The sequence below is a fragment of the Sesamum indicum genome, linkage group LG6 (assembly GCF_026168435.1).
Source record: "Sesamum indicum cultivar Baizhima isolate 11 linkage group LG6, ASM2616843v1, whole genome shotgun sequence".
Taxonomy (NCBI): Eukaryota; Viridiplantae; Streptophyta; class Magnoliopsida; order Lamiales; family Pedaliaceae; genus Sesamum; species Sesamum indicum.
The window spans coordinates 17153860-17161395 of NC_142662.1; the positions used below are offsets into that span (position 1 = coordinate 17153860).

At 32.1% G+C, this 7536-nt stretch overlaps 1 long non-coding RNA gene across 1 annotated transcript; it reads left to right on the top strand.

Annotated features, from left to right (window-relative positions):
• Nucleotides 1–147: 147 nt before the first annotated feature.
• On the top strand, nt 148–2736 carry LOC148787863 (uncharacterized). The gene is made up of 2 exons (XR_016066106.1): nt 148–328; nt 2401–2736. It is a non-coding gene; the product is annotated as an uncharacterized LOC148787863 (long non-coding RNA).
• The last annotated feature ends 4800 nt before the right edge of the window (nt 2737–7536 follow it).

Below are 7536 nucleotides of genomic sequence, written 5' to 3' on the forward strand. Positions count from 1 at the left end.
AATCCAAAATTATATTTACGACAATAAATTCAAAGCTAAAGTTGGGCGAATGATTAATTAATTCATGAAACGAATGAAATATAATCTAAAAATAGGACAAAGCAATTCATTTTCTGAACTAGCGTAAATATTCTCACACATTTAATGTGTCAAAAAAAAAATTAGACATTTACCCCTAAGAATGAAAAACACAAACACAACTACAAGAATTCTCCTATAAATACCCCATTCTGCAGAACTCATAGAACCACACAGACATTTACTCAATCAAAGATTACTACAAGAGCAAAGGAGGTGCAAAAGCTAAGGATGGCGTCGATTTGTCAAGGTACTGAAATGAAATTGTTTTTTAGTTAATTGCAAATACCCATCTTGACTTCATGCAGCTTAATTTCTTTGGGTAAATTTGCAGAGGAAAAACATAAATCTTAAAATCATAACTCTAGCACCAAATCCTAACAACTAAATGAAAGTAGAAATAATTTCCAATATATAAATTGTCTATAGAATTAATTATTCAACGCCACTTAAACAATGTAGTATATACAGTTACGAATACGACTTTAATTAATAACATTTCAAAGAATCAAAAAATAATTATATTTTAAAATTTCTGCAATTATTTCTATTAACAACATTTGCTTAAATGGTGCAGGTAAGACCTTGGTAAATAAATCCGCCAAATTTTCACTTGACCTTATCTTCTTGATATCAGTTTCGCTTTTCTTTTGGTGCTCGTGTGTATAAAAGAATTTTGGTGAAATATACTTCATCTTACCTAATTTAATATAACCTTCTCGTATTTGAGTACTGCTTAATTAATAATCCATATTTTTTTTGATATGTTTGATAACTAATCTCAACCAAATATATTATCTACTTGCTTTTGAACTGCAATTATTTCTAAATAATTTGTAAATGTAACCACCATTGTCTGTTTAACTGATCTCCATGAGATCGCAGTATCTCCATATGTAAATAGATAACTAGCTTGTGATCTCTAGGTGGATTAGTAACATATCCTGCGTCTGCATATTCTATTAACTGAAAACTTGACCCATATGGGCAGCGCGATCACATATTAATTGTCCAAATAGATCACATATCTCCGAGTAGGATTGGAACTATACCTTGCCAGTGAATTAACTGCAAAAGATATATCATGTCTTCTACAGTTTGCAAGATACATAAGTGCTCGTATAGCACTTAGATATGGTATTTCCATATTAAAGGATTGTTTTCGAGCACTTTAAAAAAGTAATTTTTAACTTCTGACTTCAAAATGACTAAAAAGTATAACACAAACGAGCTGAATCATGTGTTATTTGTCGTAGCAGATGAATATTCGACTTTTGAAAGGATATATATGGAATACAATCTCAGAGCTGGTCCCTAATCCCCACAACATTGCGTGGATGAACTTTCCCAATAATAAGAAAAAACATTGTTCGCACATTTATTAATGTCCTGCATGCCATCTTTTCAAGAAGCATCTTATATTTTTTATTTTTGGTTTTGGGTTAACTACATTTTGTCATCCGAACTATTATTATTTTTATATTTTGGCATCTAAACTTTATAGGGTGTCTATTTACCGTCTCAACTTTATTAAATTTTGCACTTTGCCATTTATAATTATTTTTTACAAGTTTTTTGTTAAAAAAACATCACATGCAGTGCACATATAATATTTATGGGTTATATGATGTAATATTTTGGACATATGCATAACATATGATGTGTTTACGGCAAAAAAAGGTAAAAAAAAGGATCATATGCATTAAAGTGTAAATTTTTCAAAATTGAAATAGCAAGTTGACACAAAATAAGGTCTAGTCAAAAAATAAAAACAGACAAAATTCGAACGGCAAATATTATCCTTTAGTTTTCAAACTATATCATTAATTCATTTCTGTCCTCGAACAATTAAGAGCGACAGTTTTTGTTCTTAAACAGTGCATTTTTTTTTTTTTTGACAAAATTCATTATTTTCATTATCTTGCTGTCAAATATAATGAAAAAATTCATCTGAGGCTGCTTTGAGGGTGGGAAAGAAAAACTATCATTTCCTCCCTGAAATTTAATTTTTTGAATATTTAATCATATTCGGACAGGTGATATTTTCACATAAAAGCAATTGTGGATCAGAGCTAACTAGCAATTGAAACCCTACAGCGAATAATTGTTTTGAGCTTGATAACATCTCTAATTGTCTTAGTTATTATTTTTGAAGACATGAAATATGATTCAACAGAAAAGTCACATTTTGCTTTATATGGTTTAATGACCGTTGGGTCGTTTTTATTCCTTTTTATGGTGTTTTTATATTACTTTGCAAATAAAGTTTGTATTTAAGTAACGAATATCATGTCCTAATTATCTACTCTCTTATGTGATAAGATTATTGGGCACGAAGGGCTAGCATAAGGTTGTCAGTAGAGATTCCATCATCCACTTCTAATTTAGGTGTCTCATCACAAACAGGTCGGAGGTTGTCAGTGGTTGTGATTGGCACCTAGTGATGGCAACGGGGCGAGTCTGGAGTGGGTTTGCCTGGACAGGAGACTCGCCCCGCTTCGTGAACCTCAGCCCATTTCCATGCCCGCCAATACCCTGCCCCGTATTGCCCCGTTCCTGCAAACACAACCCCTCCATCCTATTTAAAATTTTTATTGTTTTAATTAAGTAAGATCAATTTATATTTAATAATTTAACATAGTTGGTCCAGTTCTTTTATGATCCTATTAATAGACATGTCACGGATCCATTAATTATTCGACAAAAAAATACAATATTTATAATATATGGAGCCAAAAATGCAATTCCCTCTGTGCAAAAGCATTTCCCACACGCTTAAGATTGCCATGGACGAACTATTTGTCCTACAATATGGTCCCGAAAGGAATGCAAATAGAAAACGGTCCCAAAACATAGCATAAATGAGCTATCCAAATAAATAACAAAAATCATTTTTGGCACATTAATGTTGGCCCGGCATGCGATCTCTATCAGTCCCAAGGATAAAAGTATGATGATATGGCAGATTTGGATCTCTTTTGTTTTTTTACCAAAAACATGTTCTGCATGGGGGGAAAGAGACAGCTAAATGGAAATACTACCTAAACATTCTAAAAACACTGAAGGCACGACAAGATAAACCAATTATCGTCGGTTATGCTGGTTTTAATACAAAAAATAAACGGTCTAGATCTGAAGGAACAAGATTATATATCAATGATGCCTTATATTCTAGTAAATCACAAAGGAAGTTATTAAGTTTCAAGGACATTCAACAAAATGGTTTTCATATTGAAACCATGAATGAAAATGGTATCGAATATTTGTACCTTACAACATATAAAACTGTCAGAAGCAAGTTTTAGAAAGAATGAGAACATATACTTCTGATTTATATGGCCCAAAGTTAGTTGATCAAAATATTTTTACTTTGTGGCATGATAGACTTGGCCATCCAAGTAAAACAATGATGTATAGAATTATTGAAAATTCACATAGACACCCACTAAAGGACCTGAAGTTCCTTGTTAAAAGTAATTTTATATATTCGGCTTGTTCTCTTGAAAATTTAATTATAAGACCATCTATGACGAAAGTGAATGTAGAATCTCCTATGTTTCTTGAACGAATTCAAAGAGACATATGCGGGCCAATAACATCGTCATGTGGGCCATTTAAATACTTTATAGTGTTAATTGACGCATCAACACATTGGTCATATGTAAGTTTGTTGTCAACACGAAATGTTGCTTTTGCAAGAGCGCAGGCCGAAATTAATAAATTAAGGGCTCATTTTCTTGATTATCCTATAATAAGGATAAGGTTAGATAATGCGGGAGAATTTACTTCTAAATCTTTCAATGATTATTGTAAATCAATTGGGATAGTTGTGGAGCATCTAGTTGCTCATGTATATACTCAAAAACGGCCTAGCAGAGTCGTTAATTAAGCGGTTACAATTAATAGCTATACCCTTATTAATGAGGTCAAAATTGCGTTCAACGGCATGGGGGCATGCAATTTTGCATGCAGCAGCTCCAATTCGTCTTAGACCTACTGCTTATCATAAATTTTCTCCATTACAATTGGTCTCCGAAAGAGAACCAAATATTTCTCATTCAAAGGTATTTGGTTGTGCGATGTATGTCCTGATACCCCCTCCTCAACGAACTAAAATGGGGCAACAACAAAGACTGAGAATTTACGTTGGTCTTGAGTCTCCCTCAATTATTAAGTATCTTGAACCAATGACCGGTGATCAATTCACTGTTAGGTACTTGGATTGTCAATTTGATGAGATAATATTCCCAGCATTAGGGGGAGTAGATAAAGAGATTAAAAGGAAAAATATGCATGGAATGCAACATCTATGTCTTTTATGGATCTACAGCCAAACAATAGTGAACTTGAAGTTCAACGTATCATACATTTGCAAAGTGTTGCAAATAGGCTACTAAAAGCGTTGATAGATACCAAAAAGGTCACAAAATCACACATTCCGACTGAAAATGTTCCAGCTTGTTTAGAAGTCCCTGAAGTGATTCTTACTCAATCAAAGGCATCTGAATCAGAAATACGCCGGAAGCGTGGTAGACCACTTGACTCTAAAGATGCAAATTCTCGAAAGAGAAAAGAATATATCGTCTCAATTAATCACGATGCTGATGTGACCACTAGTATCGACTCTAAGGGTAAAATCCTTGAAGTGATTTTTTCTGAAGACTCTAAAAGTAATGAGCAAGATCTTGAGGACAACTACAAGATGTCTATTAATTATGCTCATAATAGTTTCGGTTGCTATCGAAAAAAATTGAAATGAATAATATTTTTGCCTATTCTATAGCGGTCAAAATCATGGATGAAGATGACAGTGATCCTCAAATTATGGAGGAATATCTACATCGAAATAATTGAAAAAGTTGAAAAAAGGCCAAACAAGATGAGCTAGACTCGCTAAATAAGCGAGAAGTATTTGGACCTATAACTCCAACACCAAAAGGTGTCAAACCAGTTGGTTATAAGTGGGTGTTTATACAAAAGAGAAATAAACGAGATGAAGTTGTAAGGTACAAAGCTAGACTTGTGGCCCAAGGCTTTACTCAAAAGTCCGGAATTGATTATACTGAAACATATTCACCTTTAGTAGATGCAACAATACTTATATTTTTAATCAATTTATCAATAGTTGAACAGGTGCAAATGTAGCTCATGGATGTGGTGGCTGCATATCTGTATGGGTCATTTGATACATATATATATATTGAGAATCCAAAAGGATTAAAAATGCCTGAAGCATTACAGGCAAAGCCTCGTCATATGTACTCCATCAAATTGAAAAGATCATTGTATGGACTTAAACAATCAGGACGTATGTGGTACAATCGTCTTAGTGATTAGTTAATAAAGAAATAACTTTTCCATAATCAAATAAGTCCATATTTATTCATAAAGATGACAGAGTCGGAATTTATAATCATAGCTGTGTATGTTGATGATTTGAATATTATTGGATCTCCTGAAAAGATTCGACAAGCAGTTGATTACTTAAAAAGTAAGTTTGAGATGAAAGATTTAGGTCCTACAAAGTATTGTCCCGGCCTGCAGTTCGAACATACTAAGGCTGGATTTTCATTCATCAATCGAACTCTATAGGAAAAGTCCTTAAGCGTTTTCATATGGACAAAACTCATCCATTGAGTACACCTATGGTAGTTCGACTGCTTGATGTTAATAAGGATCCGTTCCATCCTCCAGCACATAATGGTGAAATTTTGGGTCTAGAAGTACCGTATCTCAGTGCAATTGGTGCATTGATGTATCTTGCTAATAATACTCGATCAGATATAGCCTTTTCAGTTAATCTACTAGGAAGATACATTTCAACACCAACGAAGAGGCATTGGAATGGTATTAAATACATTCTACATTTACGTGGAACAAGTAACATGGGACTATATTTTGGACGGCATGATGATACCAAAACAAGCAAATTAGTTGGTTATTCAGATGCGTGTATTTGTCTGATCCACATAAAGCTATGTTTCAATCTTGATATGTATTATTGTATGGTGGAACTGCTATTTCATGGCGTTCAACCAAACAAACTTTGGTAGCCACCTCATCAAATCATGCAGAATTAATTCCATTATATGAGGCTGTGCGTGAATGTGTATGGCTTAGATCACTAATACATTATGTGCATGAATCATGTGGACTGGAGTCAATCGATAAAAGTCCCACAGTAATATATGAAGATAATGCGGCATGCATCGCCCAAATCAAGGATGGTTATATTAAAAGCGACAGAACCAAGCACATATAAGCAAAATTTTTCTCCACTCACGAGCTTGAAGTGGAAGGCAAAGTTGATGTTAAACAAATTTCAACAAGTCAGAACTTAGTAGATTTGTTTACGAAGGCATTACTAACATAGGTATTCAAACAACTCGTACGTAATATTGGCATGCGACACTTGAAAGATATCTACTTAAATTGAATGGGTATTTATACAACTGTACTCTTTTCCTTAGTCTTGGTTTTTATCCGATTGAGTTTTTTCAGGTAAGGTTTTAACGAGATAGGATATATATGATTAACGAGGTGTGCTTTCAAGGGGGAGTATTGTATAATATGTATATATGAATACATACACCTCTTGATATTCATTTTTAATACCCATTGTGTTATACCCTTTCACATCCCCCATTATGATTTGTAATTATAATAGCTATAGGTATTTTGTAACCACATTTTTTGTGGTCTATAAATACCACTATGTTTTTTATTTGTAAATGGACTTTTGGAGAGAATAAGAAAGTGATTTGGAGGAAATACATATATTGTTTTTTTTTTTGTATTATATTAGGAGTGATAGGCCAATAAACTTAGATATTCTCTAAGTTTATAACATATTTTAAAATATTTCATATTTTTCTAAATTATTGGATCTTTTTTTGAAATTTTTCATGTTTTTCTGAAATTATCGGTATTTTTCTAAAATTTTTCAGAAATATTTGAAATATTTTTCTGTTTCTTGTTTTCAATTTTCTATTTTTTTCTATTTTTCTGAAATATATTTTTTTTGGTTATATTTTATGCAATTTTTAATTGTTAGAAATATTGTGTTGTGGTTTTTTTAATTGTTAGGTATATTTGTTGTATTTCTGAAATTGTTTCTAGGTATGTTGTACTTTTCTGAAATTGTTTCTAGGTATGCTATATCAAGATGATAGTTAACTATTAGAAATATACCTATAAAATTATGTATGTTGTATTCTTTTTGAAAGTATGTATTTGTATGTATGCAAATTTTTTGAGTATTTTTATGTAATTTTCTAATATTACACATTTTAGGCAAATTTTAAAAAAAATTAACGAATTTCATGCAAAATTTTAAAAAAAATTATGGCATTTTAGGAAAATTATGGACTCTAATACGAATTTTATAAAAATTACCGCATTTAATGCAAATATTAAAAATAATAATTTTTTAAAATATCTATTTTCTGAAGTTTGTAA